Below are 26,096 nucleotides of genomic sequence, written 5' to 3'. Positions count from 1 at the left end.
GGACTTGGGAATGGTAGACTTATTCATCATGCAACACTCATGTCCCACTCATAAAATGTGGGCATGTTGCTCTGCTATTTCCAGCCTATACTAAGAAATGCAACAGAAGAACAAGCAGTGGTTGAGGAAGGGCACCTCCTTTCTCTCATTGGCTGCATTTGTCACCGCCGCCCCCTGCCCCTGCACTCCAAATTTGGATGTACTGGAGAGCAATCTCTCTGCAGTCACTGAGACTGCAGAGAGGAGGGGGAACTGGCTGTGTGGGCTTCCTTCCTGACAGCCTACCCAGCCAATCACACTGAAATTGAGGGAGGAGCTTCCTCCCTCAACTCTAGTTCCAGGGGAAACAGCCTGCGGTTCTGAATTTGGATGTACCACAGGCTGCTTGGCACCTGGAGTTGCAACGACAAAACTCACTACAACCTGAGCTTTCAGATTTGAATTCCAAATCTGAACCTTTGCTTTCGTCACCACACCTAACTCCAATTGCTCACATTTGGACGCAACAGCCGCAGAAGTGTTGGCCCATTCAACTGTGGCTCTGCTTTATGTGTAAATGCATGTTTTCATCCCATCTTCCCCACAACTGGATGGGAAAGGGTGTTCCTTTAGACATGGGACATCGCCAGTGTCAGGTTTGTGTGGCCTCTTGGCCAACGGCTGGGATGTGGCAAAGCTGAAGTGAGCCCTGGAACAAGAAGTGCAGATGCCCCCCTGGACCCCCTGCCTTCTTCTCCCCTACCAGATTTTGTTGCAGAGGAACTATATGGACATTACAAACAAGAAAGCGTGCCTGGCATGCCTTTTCTCTTGTTCCTATGTAAACAATATTACACACTCCCAACACTCTAACCAGGAGAAGCAGCTTGCCAATGAATCCAGAAAGTGGTAGCAGAGTGTGAAGAATAGGCTGTTTTTAGTCTCAGGGAGTCTACCACCACCACCACCAGACAGTTCCCTGCCTTCTGTCATAGTTTAACTGCTGGAGCACAGAGGCTGAGCTCTGAATTGGAAAGTCCCCAGTTCAAATTTTACCTTTCCTATATATTCACTAGGTGGCCTGAGGCAAGCCACCCTCTCTTTCACTTTCAGCCACCACATCTGTAAAGTAGGGATTACACTGCTGACTTACCTTTCAGGGTTGTAAGGATGACAGGATAATGTATATAAGGTGTTTTGAACCATTTGAAAGTGCTATATAAATGCTAGGACTATTAATAATTGAATTTCATTTATTTTAAAGGTTTATGAACCATCTTTAGATCTAAGAGGTCCCACTAAAGAACACTACACAGGATTTCATAACTTTATCAATATTGCAAAATTATGGCAATGTTGATTATGCTGTTCCCCCTCCCCCCATTTTCTTATTGTTGGGCAGGAAACACCTATATCAGACAGCAGTGATATAGGAAGGTGCTGGAAGGCATCATCTCACACTGCGTGGGAGATGGCAATGGTAAACCCTTCCTGTATTCTACCAAAGAAAACCACAGGGCTCTGTGGGCACCAGGAGTCAACACCAACTCGACAGCACAACTTTACTTTATTGTGCCCAACAATAATAAAGGAAAGGTGTTTGTGTTTGGTATGTTTGTCTTCTACTTTGTATTTGTTAAAAGCAGTTCAATAGAAATGCATAGTTATTTAAAAACAACAACACTGAACATTAATGCCAGGTTGATGCATTACTTTGACAATCTGTAACCTACAGTAGTGAAAGTCCACTGTTTATAAAGCTTGGTTTATGCATCCAGCTGATTGACAGCCAATCACTAATGATGGTCTTTATCTGAAGTGACTATATCATGCCCCATATGTCAGTCCAACTTAATGTGTTTGTATTTTAGCTCTAGCACATGTGTCTTTTGTCCAGAAGGAAACCTCCAAACCATGAACCACAGAAAGCAGACAAGGATGAAAGTCATAATGTCCAACATCCAGTTTGCCAGATTGCCACTCACATAGTTGGTGCATACTGAAGCAAGGAAATTTGTTCCTTTCCAACCCTGTACCATTCCCATTTATTGCTGAGGTATATCATACAGGTCAGGTACATGTCATATACACCACAGATTGGCAGTGACCTACAGTAGTGGATGTATGTCCCAAATCAATTGATTAGATTATGTCTAATGTGCTTTATAATGAATAGCAGTCTTAAAAGTTTGCTAACTGAACTGCTTTCTCACCACCACCACCACCATTTCCATAGTGTGTCATCTTGTGGATGACTTTTTAAAATGGTATCCCAGACAGATAGTTTAGGACCCTCAGTGGCCTGCTGTGACCTTTTTGTTAAGAACATTGCAGATAAAATTGCTCACATCTGTTCTAACATGTAACACATAATAAATGTGAATGCAGTGCAAATACTGGATGTCTTCTTATAACTGCTAGTCCTTTTTAGTGGAATCACTTCCACTTGTTGCAGCTGAGGCTATGCCTCAGATTGCAGGCTTCTGGCCTAAGATTTTCTTGGTGTCACAGCTTGACAAAATTTTCTAGGAATAAATGGGGGAATGTGACTCTTTTGGTTCTCCTAGATGCGACTCTATTGTTTCTGAGCAGCTTTCAGTATACTACTGACCATGGAATCCTTCTGGATCATCTGTCTAGGGTAGGTTTTGGAGGCACCATGTTTCAATGGCTCCACTCCTACCTGACAGGTAAGTCTCAGGTGGTAGTGGGGAGGATTACTGCTCTGCAGTTTTGGTCTTTGTGCCAAGGAGTTCTGTTTAATTCCATTTTATCCCTGTGGGATTTGCCATCTACATGAAATTGTTGGGTGAAGTCATCTGGGAATTTGGAGTGCAATGTCATCAATATGCAGATGTAGCTATGTAGATATCTAATCCAGGTATGGCAATGAATGTTCTGAATAAGTGCTTGGAGTGCTTCACTAGATGAAGTCTAATAAAGTGAAGCTCAGTCCAGACAATATGGAGGTACTGTGGGAGTGTGGTTCACCAGACCATGATGGTGGTGTTTCACCAGTTTGGGACAGAGTTGCATTCCCACTTAAAGATCAGGTTTATAGATTAGGGGTACTTCTTAGATCTAGCCTTGTTTCTGGAGGCTCTAGTGCAGGGATTCTCAACGTTGGGTCCCCAGATGTTTTTGGACTTCAACTCCCATAATCCCCAGTCCCAGTGGCCTTTGGCTGGGGATTATGGGAGTCGAAGTCCAAAAACATCTGAGGACCCAACGTTGAGAATCCCTGCTCTAGTGGCTTCCCTAGCATGAAGTGTTTCACCTGCTTCAGTTAATTAGTTTATTATTATATTTAATCCAAATAATCTGAGAGGAGGGTACCCAAATGACTGTCTTCTCCCATATAGTCCCACCTGACATTTAAGATAAGTGATTGAGGCCCCTCTCTAAGTTCTCTCCCCTTTAGAGATGAGTTGCTGGAGTGGGGAGCTTGTCCTGGTAGTTGCATCTTGGCCCTAAAATGCCTTTCTTATGGAAGTTCATCATTTTCTAGGCAGGGTGGTTTGAGCCTTTAATTTTAGGGACTCTTATAGTTTGCCGATTTTAATCTGCTCTGCTCCCCCTCTTGCTTGTTTTTATGGTTCTATTATTCATATTTTAAATGAACCTATTATAAAATACCATGCATATTCTTATAAATGAAAAGGTGAGATATAAATCTTTTAGACTAGCCCAGTGGCTCTCAAACTCTGGAGTGGGGCCCCCTTGTGGTGCATGGGACAACTGAAGGGTGTGTGTGTGTGAAATTTCAGGGTAGGATAGGATCCTGAGGTTGGTGGATTTTTTCTCCCACCATCAGTCAAGGTTTGGGTGGCTTGAATACTCCCTGGCACTGATCCCCACAGTGTCCTTGTGAAGATGACTATGTCCTCACTATCCAAGAATCTCAACCAGATTTGGAGAAAAGCAAAGCTCAGGAAAAGCTGCTTTGTTCAAATGATCGTTTCCCTGTGTGGCTTGTTCTAATTCTCTTCTACCGCCAATGTCAGATGAGTGCCTCACCCACAGATCCTTGAATGCAGCAGTAGGCTATATGCACCTGCACATGAGAATCTCCACTCGCATGGAATAGATTATTGGTTCTGAGTATATTCAGAAGGGGGGTCATGTTAAAAGACTCTGAAGAACACTGAAGAAATGTTTCTAAGAGAAAGAAGAGAAGTGTCATCCTGTTTCTTTCCTTTTTCTGCTTTTGTCTTCTCAGCTTCTCCATGGTGTCTTCAAAGTGCAGCCTTTCCCAGCCCAAATCACCAAAACAAACTGACCTATCCCCTCCCCACATGCATGTTCTCTCATGTTTCAAGTGCTTGCTTTCCACTCCTGCTGGATGTTTCAGTTACAGCATGAAAAATGGAGTTGGGGAATGAAGATATTTCCCCTTTGACCAGCACATTTGCAGAAGATATGTCAACGATTTGAGGCAAAGGGGTGCAGGCAGCCTTTCAAGAGAAAAGTTTCCTGGCCCGCACCCCCCTTCCTCCCCCTCCCCAACTCTTCTCCTTTGCTTGCTTATTGGAAGAGTAATAAATATCAAGCTGACAAGCCCTTCTCAGAGTTACAAAGCCTACCTGTAACTGAGCTGGATAATTAGCAGCCTTGAAGATGATATATGACTTTCATTACCCTTTGGGACTGGAGACTAAATGAGGACACAGCTAATTGCCGTGCAAAGCAGTTTGGCATGAATGAGAAAAATGCAGGCACTGTCTCCTGCCAAAAAAATAAAAAAAAAGTTCCTATTGCTTCTCTGATCTCATGGCTGCGTTTTTGCCGCAGGAGTTCACTTGGTGTCCATAAATCACGGGCTGCTTACGGCTGAGACGGCACTGAGTCATCAACATGTAATAAGCTGAGTGACAGATTCCAGCCTGACTACATTAGAACTTCAAACTTACCCCCACTACTCCCGTGCTCCCAGAGCCCCTGACACAATGCCATACTTAACAGAAAATTAAACCCAGACTATGCAGAAAGAGTGACTACAATCAACACAAACCCTGTTTTCTTGGCAAGATGTTGTTTTATCCAGCAGTGGCTTGCCCTTCCAGAAGAAGGAAATGACCCCAAAGGCTTCAGAGGGGAAGGGCTTTATCAAGGTGCAACGCTAATGACTTTTACAGTGTATGGTTTCTCCTTCTTAATATATTACCACTGATTAAAATGTATTACCTTCTGCAAATGAACTAAATTGGTACTCTGTCATCCTGGGTTCTTTGGAGAGATAAATGCAGCTAGTGGTCTTGGAAAATATTCATCTCCTGTGCAAATCACATAGAACTATCTTGTAGAGCAGTGGTTTTCACACGGAGTCATTCACACAATCAAAAACTGTGTTCAACCTGGGTTTGGGAACTGTGTGTGCTCCCAACTTGCAATTCTGTGGAAGCAAGATAAGAGGAAAACCTGAGTAGAAGTGATCGTGTGGAAGCAAGTAGGAGGAAATGTTACCCAGGTTTACCTCCTACCTTGGAAGTAAGGTATGAGGAAAACCTGGGTAACATTTCCTCCTACTTGCTTCCACACAATCACTTCTTCCCAGGTTTTCCTCTTACCTTGCTTCCACCCTGGCACACCCTGGCACACTGTGTGTGCTCCCAACTTTCAATTCTGTGGAAGCAAGGTAAGAGGAAAACCTGGGAAGAAGTGATTGTGTGGAAGGAAGTAGGAAGAAATGTTACCCAGGTTTTCCTCCTACCTTACTTCCACACAATCACTTCTACCCAGGTTTCCCCCTTACCTGCTTCTAGACAACCAAAAATTGGAAGCACATACAGCTCCCAAATCTGGGTAGAACCCAGTTTTTGATTGTGTGAATGACCTCACTTTCTACCTTTAAGGCACTGTCCATTTTACCTCATCTGCTACAGAACCCCTGTAGTTTGGAGGAGATTTTGGTGCCTGTTCTAAAGGGCACATTGAGTTCATGTAGGACACTGGCCAGGGTGGTTGGGCCTCACTGCTGCCCACATGGACTGAATGTGCATCCTAGAAGACATTTAACATTCTTCAGTCACTGCACACTGAGAAGAGCAGAAATGGTGGGCCGCAATTCATGTCTTTCAGGGATGCTTGTATGCCATCATTGATTTGCTCATTGTAGAATTCCTGAGAAGCTTCTGAGGAACCTCAAGGTTCAAACACAGTTTGAGAACTACTTTGTAGAGTGATGTGATACTAGATCTGTTGAGTGCTTGGGGCTGGTTTTCACAGGGCATTTTTGTGTCTGTTCTATGGTCAGAGGTGCACCTAGGTAATTTTGAAGCCTGAACCTAAAGGCCTTTGGAGGCCCCCCGCCCAAGTTAAACACCATTTTTTAAATAAGTAGGATCTCTTGAGAGCACAAACCACACCACCCAGGACAAACTAAAGACAATTTGGAGGCCCCCAGGAGGTGTGGAGGCCCTGGACTTTGGCCCCGAAGTCCAGGGGTAAGAACGCCTCTGTCTATGGTCACTGGTGTAAAAGATGTCCACCAACCTTCTCCCCCCCCATTTCCTGTTTTAAGGACCAATTTTCTTTCCTCCCTAAAGGTGCTATGGAATTGTGCTGAATATACTGTACAAGATGGCATCCTGTTGGATCTAATCAATTAGCCTCTTTCCCTTCACTTTAAAGGCAGCGGCCAATACAGAACTTGAGCTTTCCCATACTCTCTAAGAGAAGGCACATAATTCATTCTGGGGAATGCCAAATTATAGTTGACATTTAATTTAAGTAAAACTCAGGGTGCCATAATGCAAAACTTGCACTAAGAATAAAATAATGGTGATGAAACCACAGGAACATTTCTTTGGCATTAATATGCCCCCCCACCCTTCAACACCAATGTATACACCCAAACTTTCCGTAGATTATACACAGAGGCACATGTTGCAATATCCATCCCCCCAAAACTAATCTGTCTTACACACACAAACTCCTTGTAGACACAACTGAACTCCCCCTTCTTACTCATGCATGATCTTAAATGCCTCCACCTTATCCTACTCTTTTAAATGGCATTGCCATTTCTTCTTGCTGCCACTTATATCTGAAAATACATTCCAAAACACAGATGTGGTGACCTGTCTAGTGAGGACCATTCTCTTATTCTCCATCCACACGAAATGCCTGGAGGAGGAAGTAAGCAGACCCTGCATCTGCCTGTGAATCCTACACAATGAACACACTTTGTTGGAAATTCTCGGTGGTGAGAGAATCCCTTTCTCATTATAGCAGAGTGCACAGAGGCACAACACAGCGGATTTAGTTAGGCATGCGTGTATGCCGAGAGTAAAGTAACTTGGAGCCAATTGATAGTTTCAAATCAATATAAAAGGCATTTATTAAGGAACTCCATTCTAGATAGGAAAGTGAGGAGTTAGGATCTCTAATCTATCTATCTAGCTGGTTGCAGATGGATTCTGCATCTTCTCTGCACACATGGTGCAGGGAGAGAGGCTTGCCATGTTGCAAGGTAGAAGGGCAGGTAGGAAAGAGAGAGGAGAGAGGAACTTGATCCCTAAGAGTAGCAATCTACATTTCAAAGGGATAGTGTCAGAGCAGTGGAGAAGGGATGACCAATGTCTTGACCCTCTAGCCCTCTGACTCACTAGTCTGTCCTCCATTGTCTGAGACAAGAGACAGCGCAAAGTCCTTTAACTTCCAACAGCTTGGGCATGTGGAAAGTCCGTGCACATAAAACAGGCGTCTAGGCCCCTTTGCACACATCCCACTGAGCACCTGAATGTGAGGAGGTGGTGCCAACGGACACATTGATTCAAATGAACAACAGCATCCCCTACACACAATCATGTACCTGTAGCTGGAGTTGGCAGACTGCAGGACTCCTTGCTGGTGTCAGGAGGCTGCCTGTAATCACTTGTCCGGTGCATTATGGAAGTTCCAACAGTCTCCTGGCCCCCAAACATCCTGGCTGCCAGTAGCAGCCAGTGAATGTCTGGGTGAGCGATCCACTCACCCAGCAAGAAGACCAGGGTCATCTGTGGGGAAGGTAAGTGTTTTAAGGCTGCTTCCCCTGGAGCGTGGAGCTTTCTCCATGATCATGAGAAAGGGCTCCTTGTCTCCAGACAATATTGATTAGCAGTACTCCCTTACCTGTACACTTCTGCTGTAGTTGGGGGCAGGTAAAGAAATCTCCCTTCCTGAACTCTCCTTTAATGATGTCAGGCTGGATGCATTCTCACAACAGCCTCAACATAATTGTGTGTATGGGCTGCTGTTAATTTGAACCAGTCCACTGACGTTGACAATAAGCAGTCCAACTCTTTCCTCTGCACATTCGTTGTGTGGTGGGGTGGGGTGAGCATGAAAAGTCTTATCTCTTCCTTCAAATCCTACCTTCAAATCTACTTCATAAAGGCTTTATCTTAGTTCTCACCTCCAACTATAACTATTGCCTTTGCTTGCATTTATCTCCTCCTTACCTCCACCTCCCCCCGCTAGTCCTTCCTTCTCTATATTGTCTTCCCATCATTAAAATTTATATAGGGCTTATGCACACAACCAAATGGGGGAAACTGGAGGGAAAGCAGGATCCTACCTTCCAGCTCCCAGATGATCAGAGCCTGTTCATTGCTCTGCCACTCGTGTGTGAGTGATCTCCATAGCTGAGATTGGGTGGGGGGACCATGCTGGGCCCTCCAGGATCCCACAATGCACTGCATGAGCAGCGGAAAGGCAGCCCTCAGTACAGCAGCAGTGCTCCTCTCCCTGGCCTCGTAAGCCTCAGAACTTTATGGTAAACATGGTTGTGAGCCAGCTGAGAGCAGTTTAAAAGTGGTGGAGGCACAGATGACTTGAGGAAGAGGTAGGATGGGCTCTGTTTTCCTCATACCACACTTTGAGCTTGGGTAGCAGATCAGGGCTACTCAGGCTCAGAACTGCTGGGTTGGGAGGACTCCCAATGCTCCAGATGACCATAGATTCCTAGGTTAACCCTCTCCTATTCCGGAATCTCTGGCTGTGAGAATAAACAGTTGTAAACTCCTTGCAGCCTGGACTTGTCCTTTTGCTTATATTACTCTATAAAGTGCTAGGATAATTGATGGTGTGACAGAAATACAAGCCTACATTTAAAAAAAAGATAGTAACCATCTCCATGACACTGATCCTTGACACTCCCTCCTATCATCCTCATCGCTCCATTATGATGCTTTTTTTGTGTGCTGGGGCCTCATGGCTTTTAAGTATTTGGCTGGAAGCCAAAGATCCTACGCACAGACAATGGAGGAGAATACATGTCCAACGCTACACAGCAGTTCCTGAGAGAACATGGAATCGTGCATCAAACCACGGTACCTTACTGCCCGTCCCAAAATGGAATCGCAGAAAGAAAGAACAGAACTCTACTGGACATGGTAAGATGCATGCTTGCTGATGCACACCTCCCACAGAAATTCTGGGGAGAAGGCATCATGACTGCTACATACATACAAAACAGAATGCACACAAAGCCTATAGGAACAACACCATATGAACTTTGGCATGGTCATAAGCTGTCCATGATGCATCTGCGTGTCTTTGGAAGCACGGCTTACTCATACATCCCAAAGGAAAAAAGGACTAAGTTAGGGGCTAGGGCCACAAAAGGGATTTTTGTAGGCTACGCAGCACAATCCAAAGCCTACAGAATTCTGGATCCTGACACCAACAGGATAACCATAAGCAGAGATTTGATGAGAATGAAAGAGCTAGACCTTCAGAGGGGGCCTATACTGAAGCAAGCAACCAGACCAAGCACCCTGATGACTGGATTATGCTTCCTGATCTCAGAGGAATTGAGGAGGAGGAGACAGCAGATCCAGATCCAACCACACTCGACACAGAGACCCCCAGCGATCCACCAGATACACCTGAGGTAATGGAAGAGACCACAGAGGGTGAGGTGAGGCGATCAACGCGCTCAAACAGAGGTGTTCCAGCTCCGAGGCTGTCCTACCTCGCAAGAACAGCGGAACAACCAGAACCTTCATCATGGGAGGAAATATCCCAGCTACCACAACCAGAAGCCCAGAAGTGGAAACAAGCTGCAATTGAAGAGCTTGAGGCTCTACAGAAAAACAAAACCTGGACTCTTACTAAGTTACCACAAGGAAGGGAAGTTATAGGCTGCAAATGGGTTTTCAAACTCAAACATGATGCCGATGGTGAGATTCAGCACTACAAAGCCAGATTAGTAGCAAAAGAATATTCACAGAAATATGGAGAAGATTATGATGAAACCTTTGCACCAGTGGTTAAACATACCACAGTAAGGACTCTGTTAAGTATTGCTGCTAGCAAAGGAATGAATGTTGAACACCTAGACGTGAAAACTGCATTCTTGCATGGTGAACTGGAAGAAGATATTTACATGCAACAGCCACCAGGTTTCTTACAGAAAGGCAAAGAGGACTATGTATGCAAACTGCAAAAGAGCATTTATGGTTTAAAACAAGCTGCCAGAGCATGGAATATAAAACTGAATGATATGCTGCTTCAAGCAAAGTTCAAAAGAAGCAACGCGGATCCCTGTCTATACACGAGATGCATAGGTGGCAAGTGGACTTATATTTTGGCATATGTTGATGATTTGATTCTTGCCTATGAAAATGCAGATGACAGCAAGGAAATAATGCATCATCTGAACAGAGAAGTGGAAGTCAAGCAACTTGGCAACATTGCACACTACTTGGGCATTCAAGTACAAAGAGAGAAAGATGGAAGTTTCCTAAGCAACCAAGAACAGAAAATCAAAGATTTGATAAACTTGCTCAGACTGGAAAATGCAAATCCTACACCAACTCCAATGGAAGTGAACTACATAAAGCAAGAAGATCAAACTGAGCCACTATCTGACAACCATAGATATTGTGAAGCATTGGGTAAGCTTTTATACATTAGTACACTCACTAGGCCAGATATTAGTACAGCAGTTGGCTTACTTTGTAGAAAGACTGCATCACCAACAGTCAAGGACTGGAATGCAATTAAAAGACTTGTTAGGTACCTAAAGGGTACTGCACACTTTAAGCTCAAGCTGCCAGCTAACAGTCAACCAAAACTAGAAGCATATGTAGATGCAGACTGGGGTGGAGATATAACAGACAGGAAATCCACCAATGGTTACATAATTTTCTATGGAGACGGAGCGATAAGCTGTTCAAGCAGAAAACAAGACATAGTAGCATCATCAACCACTGAAGCGGAATATGTATCAGCTGCACAGGGCTGTCACAAGATACAATGGCTGTGTCAACTACTGAAGGACCTAGGTACAGATGTACCACAGCCCATACCAGTGTATGATAACAACCAAAGTTGCATTCAACTCTCCAAACAAGAAGATGTAAAGAGGAGTTCCAGACATATTGATGTAAAGTACCATGTAGTGAGAAGTCTGCAGAAGGATGGACTAATCAAGCTGATCTACTGCCTGACAAATGAAATGTTTGCAGACTTACTCACTAAGCCACTACCAAGACCCTGCTTTGAAAAGCTGAGAGAGAAAATGAATCTTGTGAACTGAGTCACAAGACATCGAGAGGGGGTGTTGGAAAGTTAAAGGATTTTGCGCTGTCTCTTGCCTCAGACAGTGGAGGACAGACTAGTAAATCAGAGGGCTAGAGGGCCAAGACATTGGTCATCACTTCTCCACTGCTCTGATGCTATCCCTTTGATGTGTAGATTGCTAATCTCAGGGACTTCCTCCTTCCTCTCTCTCTCTCACTACCTGCCCGCCTACCTTGCAACATGGCAAGTTCCTCTCCCTGCACCAAATATGCAGAGAGGATGCAGAATCCATCTGCATCTATCTATCTATCTATCTATCTATCTATCTATCTATCTATCTATCTATCTATCTAGATAGCTAGATAGATAGCTAGATAGATAGCTAGATAGATAAGAGATCCTAAATCCTCACTTTCCTATCTAGAATGGAGTTCCTTAATAAATGCCTTTTATATTGATTTGAAACTATCAATTGGCTCCAAGTTACTTTACTCTCAGCACATACGCATACCTAACTAAATCCGCTGTGTGTTGTGCCTCTGTGCACTCTGCTATAATGAGAAAGGGATTCTCTCACCACAGAGAATTTCCAACAATGGCCCCCCTTCCACTTTTCTTTTCGTCAGTCAATAGACTAGAAATGTCTCAATTGGCACATATAATTCACAATCCTTCAGCTGGATCTCTATGAAAATCCAGACAAATCACCTGATGCTAATTTTCGGCCAATTTGGAGTCAATCTAGACCTTACAAACCCTATGCATAATGTAGCAGGAGAGCCCTGATTTGTGCTGATGCTGCATAGCGGTCTTTCAAAAAGCTTCTTATCACATGTGTAATGTCTAGTATCTAGAATGTGTGATGTTGATGCACCAGCATTACCACTTCGAGAGGCATCCAATGAGCTGTGTGAATGATAGACAGATTTTGCACATATTCTACTTATACTGCATTGGCACAAGAGCATCCCCACGGTCTGCAAGGGAGCTAAGGAATGCCAAATGCCGCTCTTGGATGATGTGCTGGTGGGAATTCAAGCAACATACCACCATTCACCCCATGAAAACAGCTTCCCATTCAAGATGTAGAGATAGCTCATTGTGCGACAACTAATGACAATTTCCTCCAGAGGACAGAGGATGGCTCAGCTGCTCATTGCCACATGTAAGCTGGGAAAGCTAATATGGAGCATGCTTTTCACTGAAGACTACAGCTTGTACTGAGGATCACCTTAGGCTGCATCAATACTTTTAAAGAGAGCTGAAAGTGCTTTGAGACAGGGATTGTTTTCCATGGTGAAACCTACAAAATCTGTTTACCAGAGGCCACAATGGGATTGGAGTTCACTACCATGAAAGATGATGCCTTGCCCTTTATCATACCACTTTCAACTCTCTAAAACAGACTATTGTTTGTTTCCAGCTTTTATTTTCTTATTGCACAGTGTTCCTGGACATCTGACACTATGTATGCTTATAGGTTCTAAAAGTATGTCAAGGATCTGATAAGAGGATGTGAAGCCAAGCAATTAATTAAGGTGGCCCAGAAACAGTTTCCTCCCATGCTTCTCTTCAGTCTAAACATCCTATCATTGGTGCCAGTTCTCTGGAACTTGTGACTATAGATCCAATCAGTGTTAAAAGAACTGGTTAGGAGAATGGTTGACTATTCAGCTTCAAGAAGCAGTGAGTGGTGCTGATGCAGGCATGGGAAAGTTCAGCCCCATCTCTCAAGGAGCTGCTGTCCAGATAACATGAATAATTCTGCTACCCACATACGAGCTGATGTGTAGCCAAAGTGGCTTGGGCTTGCTGGACACAAACTGTCTTGAGAAGAGTGGAAGCTGGCAAAGAACTGCCATCTAATGCCAGCCCAAGGACATAAGTTATAGGGAGACTGAACTTGAACTAAACAAGAGAGAGAAAGCACAGAACTTAAAAGTATACTGTTAAAAAAACAGCAATAAACACAAATTAGCACAGTAATGTGGGTGGGAGGAACTGGCTGCTATTGTTTCACTCCCAGATTCCCACAGTATTCCCTTTGGACTTGGAGAGAGGGGTATTGGCAAGCACCCATCCTTCGTCTCCTTGTCACTTCCCCTTCAGTTCAGAGGAGATCTGCAGGATTCCCCCCCCCGCCACTGCCTTTAATCAGTGACTCCTGCTATGCCCAATTCCCATTCCCTTTTGCTCTCTCACAAGCAGCTTTCTCAGCATTCCCACTGCCATTGCAATGTGATTGTCTCCCACTTTTTCTTTCTGTTTCCAACACCAGAGGCATAGACATCTCCCTCTCTTAAACCGGTTGTTTTCACCCATTTCTGCCTCTCCTACTGGGGTGAGACCTGCTCTCCAAGAAGTCATTTTTCAGAGTTAAACAGGTGCTTGGGTTGGCCTGCCTAAATAGCAGTGGCACTTTGACTTGCCTACAAAAGGCTAAATGTGTCAGATGCTTGTGGGCTGTATTTGGAAGGGGGTTCCACAAGGCCAAGGCTACTGTTGTGAAGGCCCTGCTCCTAATCACTGCAAATACTGTTTGGTGGTGGATTAGAGAGAGAGAAGGAACTTGGAGCAAGAAGAATTTGGCTACACCAAGAGCAAATGCTCATTTTATTGAGAGCACCCCAAATGTAGGGATGGGAACAAAACAGATTTTGCGTTCTGTTTAGAGCTCGAAACAGAACACAAAATGGCTGAAAAGTTTCATTGAAATAGCAGTTGAATCAGCTGTTTCAATGAAACAAATTCAAAATGTTTTGAGTGTTTCAGCCATTGGAAACCATGGGGAACTCGAAACACCCCTTTGTTCCCCATGGGGAGCTCCTATGGACACCAAAGTGGGTTAGGTGGTAGGGCATGGTGGGTGCTACCTATCACCTAACCCACAAAAGAAATGGGAAAGTGGGCAATTTTAAACAAAATTTTATCCCCCCCGGATCCAACACACCTATCATTCCCTACCACCAAACCCACTTTGGTGTCTCTAGGAGCTAACCATGGGGGACAATGGGGTGTTTTGAGTTTCCCATTGTTTCCTATGACCGGAACAAGCTGTGCTCACAGAGTACACACAAGTTTTGCAGTGCAATTTGCAATGCATTTAGCAACCCTGTTAGAATACACATTTCAAACAGTCCAAAAATGGCCAAAAAAGCATCACTGGCCCAGAATCCACTGCCAGCCACGATGCCTGTGCTGTAGTAACATCATTGGCACAAGTTGTTCTCTCTCACACAGTTATGACTTCTTACATTACTTCCAGCACTGCAACAGCTGCCACAGCAGCACCCTTACTTAGCAGCAAGCATAGCCATAAGCTCAACTTCAGCCACATTTTTGACTGAATACACCTTGCAATGAATGCAGATTGCAGAGCAGACCTGAGCAGAACAGTGAGTGAAGCACAAGTTAGTCTCAAGGTCAGACATGGAGCTCATCACAGCAATCACCAAGAAATATTACAGAGAGAGAGAGAGAGAACACCTGCCACTGTCCATTTCTTACTACAACACTATTCACACAAAGAAAACAAACCACAACTCAAGGAAGACAGACACCCAAGTTCTGCTTTTGTCAATCAAGCAAAAACAAATAGTTATAGCAGCAATAGCACAGCACAGCATACTCAGTGCTGAGAAAAGAAAAACACAAAATCAAACCTTCCTTGCTCCTCTCCTGATGTATCCTCCTCAAGAGAGGCACACTATAAGGGCTCTCTCTGCCTCCCAGTCCCTTTGAATTTTGAAATCCCCTCCTTTGGGGCTCCACTTCCCTCCCTCCAGCCAAAGGGGACACAGTTGCCCATGGCAACTCTTGATTTGTATGATAACAAGTCAACCAGAAAGCAAGGAGATCGGAAGCCACATCCAGAAAATCAATCAGCAAGCCAAAAACAGTCTTCCAAAATGGCATTCCAAGTGTCAAAATGTTTCGATCAAAATTGGGTTGTTCTGCTCCAAGCTCGAAACAGGCCCTTTATTTAGAGCTCAAAACACTCAAAATGGCCCATTTCGAGTCGAAATGTTTCGATGTCAAAACGTTCTGCATTTCCCTATGAAGAAACACTGGTGGTTTCTTAATGAGCAAGCAGGTTGCTAAACCCTCCACCAACATGGTCAATGATGCCATCGCAGCATGCAAGAGTTCATATTCATTTCTGGGAACTGAGGATACAACTGATGTAGATTCACTTTAGACCTGTTACTTTAATCTGTTGCATTATAGAGTACAGATGAGTGGGCTGTGGATGCCTTCCTTCAACCTGCAGCATCAGCTGCCACCCTCTGATCAAGTTACATTACATACAAACTACTTATCACCTATGTACCTCTTGAAGCTGCTGCCTCTCAGCTGCTATGACCGTCAGGCTCATTTGGGATCCCAAATCCACTCATCCCCAGCAGGTCAAGACCTGGCACAGTGTTCTGCAAACTTTCTATATTCAGAGGCTCCTATCCACAGTGGCGAAATCCTTGCCGTGTCATGCAACCCTTGCTCATTTTAGAGAAATCTGGGAAGTGATCTAGGGTGTGTGTTTCATCATTCATGTGAGATAACAGCCACATCTCTTGCCCTCATGATCACCCAACATTCTCCCCCATTGTGTTGCTGCACATTGCACGGGACAGAAATAGTGGAGAAGCTGTCCTCCTGTAAGCTTGTCCTCCATTACTAACCTTCTCAATGATGGGGCCCTGATAGCCTTCAAAAGAACTCCAGGGTTTTCTGGAATATAGATTGAAAGCTATAGCACTAGCATGACTGCAGACATATAGAACAAGTAGGACATTTCTCTCCCACCCCTCCAAAGCTAAAAAAGCTATATACTTTTCAGTGCGATTAAATAAATACCATTTTCTGAAATGGACTGATGTTTCCAAAATCAGTGGCGCTGTTAAGTATGGACTTCCAGGTGTGGGTCCAGGACCCCTCTACCCTGTCCTCTGTGAGAGTGATGGGTGGGGTGGGGGACTGAGCTGTTCCCACATTTACCATCTGGTAGGAACCAAGTCAGTGCAAGCATTCTGAGTCACTTGGAAGCTGACCTCTGAGGAAACCAGCAGAAACTGTAAAGAACATTTGTACTCTGGTGCTGTAGTGAGATCCAATGTGGTTCAGTGGACAAAAGGCCAGATTTGGACTGGAGAGACCAAGATTCAAATCTGTCTCAGATGTGAAAGGGCTCAGTTGTATACTCTCTTCAATCTAACCAATCCCACAGGAATGAGCATAGAATGGAAGACAAAATGGGAGGATAAAACATGGATGCTTCACAGAGCTGCTCAGGAGGGACAGGATACATATCTCAGGTAGGATCAAAAAAACTACTTTAAGTGTGCCAAATCACATTCCTCCCCCCCCCACACCCTTTGAACAGTACACACATGCACATACACGTCCCTGGTGATATCCCACACAGCTATTTAAAAATTTGATTCAATTTCAACAGTTGGGAGGCATGTGGTGGTGATGGTGGTGATGGTAGTAGCTGCTATTCAAGACACACAAGTGCCTAGATCTTTGGATTCAGACTATCCTAAGTAAATAGTGTGGCTCTGTGTGTGTGTGTGTGTGTGTGTGTGTGTGCATGCGTGCATGCGCACACACACACACACACACACACACACACAATTGTTAGTGTCTCATTTAGTGTTCCATGCCAGACATTAAAATACTTTGCATTGCTAGTTCAGTAATTCTTGAATAAAACTGGCTAAGCAATAGCAGGAACCTTGAAAAACAGTAGACGGATTAAGGGGTAAAAAAAAAAAATTGAATAAAGAGGGAAAAATAAGCTTGTCTTCATCTGAAGGGAATCAAATTGAAGCCTTTTAACCTTCACATCAGTTCTGCACCGTTGCCTTTTAAAATCAGTTGAAAATCATTTAAAATCAAATTGATTTTGGCTTTTACATTCAGATGCACTTCAGCTTTTCACTTACAGGGTTTATCGGAGGAAGGTCTTCAGCCAACCTGGGTTTCAAATTGGCTGAAAATCAGTTCGGCATGTTCGCATGCTTAGTGGAATTTTCCCATTTCCATTTCATTCACAGCCAATCACAATCAGATTAGCTTGCTGGAGCAACTGTGTCAGGAGGCAGATTTCATGGGTGTTTTAGCAAAGAAATGGTTTGTAATGCAATGAAACATTTGTTTATAACAAGTCACAAGGCTGCTGCCCATTTTGATATCGACAGACAAAAAAGATGGATAACTAGGAAAGATCATATAAGAAACTTGCTCCATCTCTTATTAGAGAAGATGAGAAAAGACCCCAGAATACATTTCCTGCTGTGCATCCTGTCTATATGAAAGTAACAGGGGGCCCAAATTGGACCTTTCTCTATTCACCTGTTCCCAACCATTGTGGAGAACCATTTGGACCTAGTAACTGTGATTGAATCTGAAATTAAGTGTGCAGCCCAAAAGCAAGTGGGCTGAAATGATGTTGTCTTAAAAGACTTCCAGAGTTCTAATGTGTTACAGACCACCTGCCATTGATACCAACACAAAAAATAAAATGCTGTGAATAATTTTGTTTTTAACTCTCTCTCTCTCTCTCTCTCTCTCTCTCTCTCTCTCTCTCTCACACACACACACACACACACACACACACACACACACACACACACAGACACACAGTTAGTCTTGAGTCAAAATAGGTCAGTTCTATGAAAATATCTAAAGGGAATCTCATTCCTTTTGGCAATTTTCCAGGGATCATAGCCAAATGGCCAAGACATGGTCCAGTTTTTAGAGTGATCCCAAATTAGTTAGGATCATCCATGTAACAACCAGTATACGAAGCATTGTCCTCACTCTAATGGGCTCCATTTACTTTTAGAGATATCAACAAATAGCTAAATACAGTTGGCTACATATCATGGTGACATTATCATTCCAACTATGCGATTCTTCATTGACTCAGGTACTTAAGGGGGAATGAAACAGAGGCACATGGTGATTGAAGCGGGAGGGAGGGAGTTTAAAAAAAATAGTGGAGACATCCTGATTAAGGCTGTGTGCATGCAAATAAAAGAAGCATGTGTGCAGTAGCTACATCTCCTTGACTTCAGCAGCATGGATGCTGATATGTGCAGGGGGCACTTTTTGCAAATGTTCCCTTCCCCCAGAAGCACTCTGTGCCATCCAAAATTATGCCCTTGAAGGCTGGGCAGCCCTCAGGGACATAAGAACAGCCCTGCTGGATCAGGCCCAAAGGCCCATCTAGTCCAGCATCCTGTTTTGCATATTGGCCCACCAGATGCAGCTGGAAGCCTCAGACAGGAGTTGAGGGCGTGTCCTCTCTCCTGCCATTACTCCCCTGCAACTGGTACTCAGAGGCATCCTGCCTTTTAGGCTGGAGGTGGCCCACAGCCCTCCGACTAGTAGCCATTGATAGACCTCTCCTCCATGAAGTTATCCAAACTCCTCTTAAAGCCATCCAGATTGTTGGCTGTCACCACATCCTGTGGCAGAGAGTTCCACAAGTGGATCACACGTTGTGTGAAAAAGTACTTCCATTTGTTGGTCCTAGACCTCCTGGCAATCAATTTCATGGAGTGACCCCTGGTTCTAGTGTTGTGTGAGCGGGAAAACAATTTCTCTCTCTCTCCACTTTCTTCACACCATGCATGATTTTATAGACCTCTATCATGTCTCCATGCAGTCATCTTTTTTCTAAACTAAAAGGCCCCAGGTGTTGTAGTCTTGCCTCATAAGAAAGGTGCTCTGGGCCCCTGATCATCTTGGTTGCCCTCTTCTGTACCTTTTCCAGTTCTACAATGTCCTTTTTGAGATGTGGTGACCAGAACTGTACGCAGTACTCCAAGTGTGGTTGCACCATAGTTTTTTATAAGGGCATGATAATATTAGCCGTTTTATTTTCAATCCCCTTCCTAATGATCCCTAGCATGGAATTGGCCTTTTTCACAGCTGCCACACATTGAGTCGACACTTTCAACGAGCTGTCCACCACAACCCCAAGATCCCTCTCCTGGTCTGTCATCGACAGCTCAGATCCCATCAGCATATACATCTGCAAATCTGGCCACCTCGCTGCTTACCCCTGCTTCTAGATCATTTATGAATAAATTAAAAAGCACCGGTCCCAGTACAGATCCCCGAGGGACCCCACTTCTTACTTCCCTCCATTGTGAAAACTCTCCATTTATACCTACCCTCTGTTTCCTGTCTTTCAACCAGTTAGCAATCCACACATGTCCTTGTCCCCTTATCCCATGACTGCTAAGTTTCCTCAGGAGTCTTTGATGAGGAACTTCGTCAAAAGCTTTTTGGAAGTCCAGGTATACTATGCCAACTGGATCACCCTGATCCACACACTTGTTGACACCCTCAAAGAACTCCAAAAGGTTGGTGAGGCAAGATTTACCTTTGTGGAAGCCATGCTGGCTCACTCCCAGCAGGGCCTGTTCTTCATAATTTTGGCTGGCACAGAGCATTTCTGGGGACAGGATAAATCAACAAAATTTGCTTCCCAAATGCAAGCTTTTGAGTTGCTGAAGCAGGACTGTAGTCACTGCATGTGTGCTTCTTTTGCTTGCATTGTGCAGCTTGAGTTAGGAGGTCAGCTGCTGGCTGAAAATAGCTGCAAACAGCTAGGAAAATGAAGGATCAAAGGGGTTGTTGTTTTTTTGGAGATGAGACCTCTGAAATCACTATTTTTGAGGTAAAAAATAAGCCTGGAGAGCTTTAAGCATTCGATGGAGCCACTTCACACACTGCATTTTATAGGTACCATACTGGTACATGTTTTAAGAGCAGACTTAGATATGAGCCAGTTGCCATAAATAGCATCCCCACGTCTAGCTCTCGCCCATCCTATCCCCCAGACTCCAGAAACAGGTAGTGAAACTGCTGTCAGAATATTTGCGAGTGATCATCATGTTGTAAGTTAGGGATGTGCGAACTGGCTCGAGGGCGAGCTGGTTCACCATCGACCTCAAGTCGAACCCCCCAGGCCAGCTCGGAGCTCGTTCAGAGGTTCTAAGGTTTTTTAAAAAAAAGTTTAATAACTCACCACAAGGTCCAGGGGTGCTGCCATGGCCATGGGGGTGTGTGTCTCTGCCATCACCCCCTCCCCCTGCCGGCTCTCCCCCACTCTTCAAAGGGCTGTTTGGGTCCATTTTTAGCCCATTCTGGCCCTTCCTCTGGTGGTAGCAGCCATTTTGGAGGACAGCGCACATTCTCCCTGGCCCCCGGGCCATGTAAATGGCCAGGACACATGCATGGTGGCCGCCAAAATGGCCACTGGAATGGCCTGAAAATGTGTCAAAATGGCCCTTTGCAGAGTGGGGGAAGGCCGGCAGGGAGAGGGGGAGATGGCAGAGACTGCCCTGCAGCCATGACAGCACCCCCAGACTTGGTGATTGTGTGTGTGTGTGTAGACACACACACATACACACCTTAGAACCCCCAAACCAGCTCAAATTTGAGCCATGCCAGGGGTCTGTTCAGGGGACACAAAACCGAACATGCCTGGTTCGGTTTGAGTCTGGTTCGGAGTTAAACCAAACCAGGCAAAATGGTTTTGTTCACACCCTATTGTGGGTATTCCCACTCCTGGTTCATCTCACTGGCTGCTGCTGACAGCGGCAGGGACACTCAAAGTGCAATGCCATATGGTGAATGTCACTAGGAGTTACGAGGGGTAGGGGCCATAGGCATTGGAATCTTGTTCTTTGTGGCAGCTCTGTGTAATCAGTAAAGGTCTAACTCCAGCCTCAGTGTACTCCTAAGTGTGTTTGCAGCAAATATACATTAGCTGTATGTGCAACAAAAACACATGCATCCTACAGGTACACTTATCAGGGAACTGGGACTGGCCACAGGTTCCCTTGAAGTATGAACCTGGTGCCAAACTTGGGTTTGTCTCTGCTAAGTGTGTTCAATGGCTGTCTGAGACAGAGGAATTAATTCTAGGAGGCAAATGGCACAAGGCAAGCCTTTATGACATGGAGAGGAAGTGACAGAGGACCTTCTGAGGTTGCTGCTGGAGGGGGAGGGGTATCATACCATGCAGCTCAAATCCCCATTGCCTCACTTGCCTTTTGTCTCACCAGAGAGCTCCTTTAGAAGCTCCTCTCTGGCGGCTTCTGGATCACCTCACTCTGCTGCCCACAACGCTTGTGTCAGCATTCCAGATTGTACAAGTAGGAATGTAGCAATGCCCACGTTGATCAATGAAACTATGACTGGTGCCCACCAGAATATCTGAATTAAAGTGCTGTGTGAATAAAACAACAACGCATGAATATCTTTCAGGGGGCATGTGTATGACAAATGAAGTCAGCCTAGAAGCTTATTCAGCATCATGATATTGATGGTATGATGGAATCGTTGAGCCTTTGACTGTGATTAAAAGCCAGGAAAAATCACTGGAGGCAAGGTGATGGAAGACCATATAGAAATTGATGGGCACAGCCTGACACTCCACTTCAAAGCACATCAGCCTGAAATCATCATTGCAATACTAGACATTTGGAAACACAAGCATCCAGTTCAATCAAGACTTACCAGTTGCCATCCATCACACTCATCCCTCCCGCCCCCACACACCAATATTGTGCCAAGGTAAATGAAACATTCTGTAATTAAAAAAAATTAATTATACAAATTTGCATGATTCCTCTTATTTTGTGTAAGAAGAGCTGGTATAGTATAGTGGTCACGAAGAATCAGAAAGAATAGGTGAAGCCACAGTCACTTCATTTTTGTCAGACATACAACTGTATCTTAAGCACTAGTTCAGGGGGAAACCATTGTTTCTATTTGCAGTGGGTGGGGCTGTGTACAGTTGTGACTGACTGACCACTGTGACAATACTGAAGCCACTTCCTCCTCCCCAGACCAATTTAGTTTAAAAAAAAAAAAGGGCATCAAACAAACATTTAATTGGGTTAACTATGGGGAAAAAATGACACATGGAAAAAATTGCAAAAGTCAAATGGCCAGGGGAGTAAAGTAAAAGTGTGCCATCAAGTCAGTGTCGACTCCTGGCGCCCACAGAGCCCTGTGATTTTCTTTGGTAGAATAAAGGAGGAGTTTACCATTGCCTCCTCCCACGCAGTATGAGATGATGCCTTTCAGCATCTTCCTATATTGCTGCTGCCCAATATAGTCCCAGCGGGGATTTGAACCAGCAAACCTTCTGCTTGTTAGTCAAGCATTTCCCCGCTGTGCCACTTAAGGTGACAGAGGTCTATATTTGCCCCTCTTTCATATGGCCCCTTGGAGTGAGGGAGATATTGAAAAAATAGGGAGGGGTGGAGCTGGGGTGGGCCCTCAGGAGCTGAGGGGCCCAGGTTCTTTGAAGCCATTTGCTCAATTATAGCTACACCTCTGCAAATAGCCTACCTGGACCATGGGGACAGAACAAAGTGAAAAAAATCAAGATTGGACTAGAAGACAAGTGCATTGTGATATGAGAAGCAAAGGCAGGAAGGAAGCAAAGCTCATTCAGCAGCCAAAAACCCCCCTACACCGATCCCCGTTTGTAGGTTTGTTTGTACGCACCCTTATTCAACAGACTTTCCGGCTTCTGAAATTTCAGCACCATACATTTTCAAGCATTGTCTCCAACGACATAAGGGCTAGAAATGAATCTGTTTAAATGACAGCTGACATTATCAGGAAGCTGAATTCTGTTGCCAGTACTACATTCCTTGGGTTTTCTGTGTATGCGATCAGGGCATACACAGCCCTGGCTGTTTTTCTTGAAAGCACCAAGAAATTATACAATTGTTTTTGGACTGAACAAAAGAACTGGCAATTGGCCTTCCAGAAGAACAATCCATGTAGCATCCCTTTCATGTGCCAACAACTATTATTTACAATGTTTATGCCCTTTTATCATGACAGCCCAAATGCTGAGCAGAGCATATACAGTCTAATCATCACCACATTCAGGAAAGAAAGAAAAAACCCACTCTCTGCAGATAAATATTATGAAGGGAAACTTGCATTTGGAGTTCCTGGATAATGTCTTTTAAATATTCTATTTGCATTGACTGCTTGATGTTGTTTTAATGAGTTTCAGCCCTTTCTCCCTGCCCCAATTTCGCTGAAAAAAGGCCCACTACACAAATGGCTGGAATAAATGCTTCAGAGATGGTGCTGATTGTAACGTTCTGGCCCTAACTGATTCCATACTTGTTTCTCATTCACTTCACTCCTAAATTCTGAGTTCCATCAATATGACACCTTTTTAATATATATATAAAGCAAAGTTAGACTCTAATATCTCTCCCACACCCCACCCACACCTTTGCGAGAAGAGAACGACATCGCTGGGAGCTTAAAAGGCTCCCCTCAATTCTATATCTTCTCCCCCATTATAATAAAGTGTAATTTTAATGCCATTCTGTTTGTATTAAAAAAAATTTCCTTCAGCCATGGGCTTCGTGTCTGTGGCAATGGTGTCAACTTCAAAGGATCTAAACAGCAACCTTTCTTTGAGTTGACTTCCACATTGCCAGATATCCTTACCTGACTGACTTCAAGAGGAGAAATGACAAGCTGCCTCACATATTCTCAGAGATGTTGACGCTTTCATTGTGATGTGATTTAAGCAGGGCCAAATAATCCATTGGGCATATCCATGCAACAGCAGCCTCCACTGGCTCCTGAAAACAAAAGTATTCTGTACAACAATCACTCCACATGTTAACAGTTAAAGGGGACAGCACACAATGTGCTTGAGGTAAACACTGTTAAAAGGAAGTGAAATGGATTCTGAATGAAGTCATGGACTGCCAAGTGAAGTGATAATGACTCTGGAGGATGCACTGGGTTCTTTCTGAGGGGCACACTGAGAGTCAGTGTGGTGTAGTGGTTAGAGTGTTGGACTAGGACCAGGGAGACCTGAGTTCAAATCTCCACTCAGCCAAGAAACTCACTGGGTGACTCTGGGCCAGTCATGCATCTCTCAGCCTAACCTACCTCACAGGGTTGTTGTGAGGATAAACATAACCATATATACCGCTTTGGGCTCCTTGAAAGAAGAGCGGGATATAAATGTAATAAATAAATGTAATTAATTAATGCCTAATGTACATGTATCATGCAGAGAAGCGGGGGACTGAACAGAGACTAAATAAGGGTCATATACCAGAGGTACCACTGACTGAAGAGTTGTCCATTGGCCTTTGGAATTTCAGATGATATGCTTATTTCTCAGGATCACATATATCACTGGTTATTAGAAGGTTTAAAAGAGTAACCACAAACATTATTTATCATATTTCCCTCAACCTTCATCTAAAGAGCTCAAGATATCATACACGGCTTCCCTCTTTTATCCTGACAACCAGCCTATTAGGTAGGTTAGGTGGAGATAAACTGATGATTCCAAAAGCACCAATTAGTTTCACAGCGAGGTAGGGATTTCAGCTCAGTTCTCCCCAGTCCTAGTCCTTTACCCACAACTCTAGGCAAATGTTCTTAAATTACGTTGCATGTTTTGCAGTTCCATTTTAAATCCCTTGAAACTTGTGGATAGATCCCCAACCTGAAACACTTCCCTCTACCAGTGAAACATTGCCTCTCTCCTTTATATTAGTGGCCAACATTTTCAATCCCAAAACTAACTTTGTGACTAGGATTGGCAGGCCTAGACAGTCTAGGAATTGGACATCCTGTCAAGGATATAGTAAAAGTGCCATCCTGAATACAAAATGTCCAGGAATTTGAGCAGGAAGATTGCTTTAACTTACTTTACCTATTTTTCTGGAGCTTGCCTCCAGGCATTGCAGCTACATGATCAGTGTTTAATATTCTTACCTTTACTCTAGCACATGTGCTATCAGCTGGTTAGGTTGGCTCTTGGTATATGGCTCAGTAAATCTACCCCCTCTTTTCTGGGACCATCTCTAGAGTCAGTGAGGGTCTGCTGAAAGCAGCAATAGGGGGCATGAAGTAGAAGAAAAAACAAAAACATTACATCAACTGTAATTAAACAATGCTAATTTTATAAACTGTTATTAAAGGAAGTGTGATGTTTTCTCAGGAAGGACCAGGCAAAGCTGTTCAGCTATTTACATTTATTTACAAGACAGGTTGGCAATTTGTACAGCTCTCTCCTAGTTCGGCTTCTGAGAACTGAGCTTCTTCCACTGACTATTATTCCTGCCTGCTATAATCCAGGATGTTTCCCTCCAAATTAAACTTAAAATTCTTATAATGACACCAACATAATACAATATTTCAGAAAGTAAACACTTAAAACATGTTTCTTTCATTTCTTACCTGCACTTGTGTTGTTGTCATATTTATTATGCATATTTGATGGTGAGACGTTTCTCACAATTGGAGAAAGGACTAAAAAGGGGTGAGGGGAGGAAGTCTTCAAAAGCTTACCCTCCCTGCAGATGATCGTCTCGAAGGGTCTGGGTGCGGAGATCGCATGCCCAGGCATGCAGCTGCGTTCTCAGGCAGCGTGGAGGGTTGGGGGGCAGAGAGCGTCTCCCCATCCCCCAGAACTCCCATAATGCCCCGCACATTATGGGGTTCCCCCAGTGCTGGCTGGGAGTCCCATTATGCTGGTCAGTGACTGAAATAACGTATGATGATGATGATGATGGCTGGGA

General features: G+C 44.2%; 1 long non-coding RNA gene across 1 annotated transcript in view; it reads right to left on the bottom strand.

Moving 5' to 3' along the window:
* The window catches only part of LOC128349010 (uncharacterized), a 43,161-nt gene extending 18,742 nt beyond the window's left edge, over positions 1-24,419 (bottom strand). Inside the window, exon 1 of the long non-coding RNA XR_008318489.1 lies at positions 23,998-24,419. This is a non-coding gene — a long non-coding RNA (uncharacterized LOC128349010). The remainder of the gene's footprint in view (positions 1-23,997) is intronic.
* Positions 24,420-26,096: the final 1,677 nt, after the last annotated feature.

This window comes from Hemicordylus capensis, chromosome 3, assembly GCF_027244095.1.
Source record: "Hemicordylus capensis ecotype Gifberg chromosome 3, rHemCap1.1.pri, whole genome shotgun sequence".
NCBI lineage: Eukaryota > Metazoa > Chordata > Lepidosauria > Squamata > Cordylidae > Hemicordylus > Hemicordylus capensis.
Note: the sequence above shows the minus strand (reverse complement) of the source record. Positions and strands in the feature narration are given on the sequence as shown.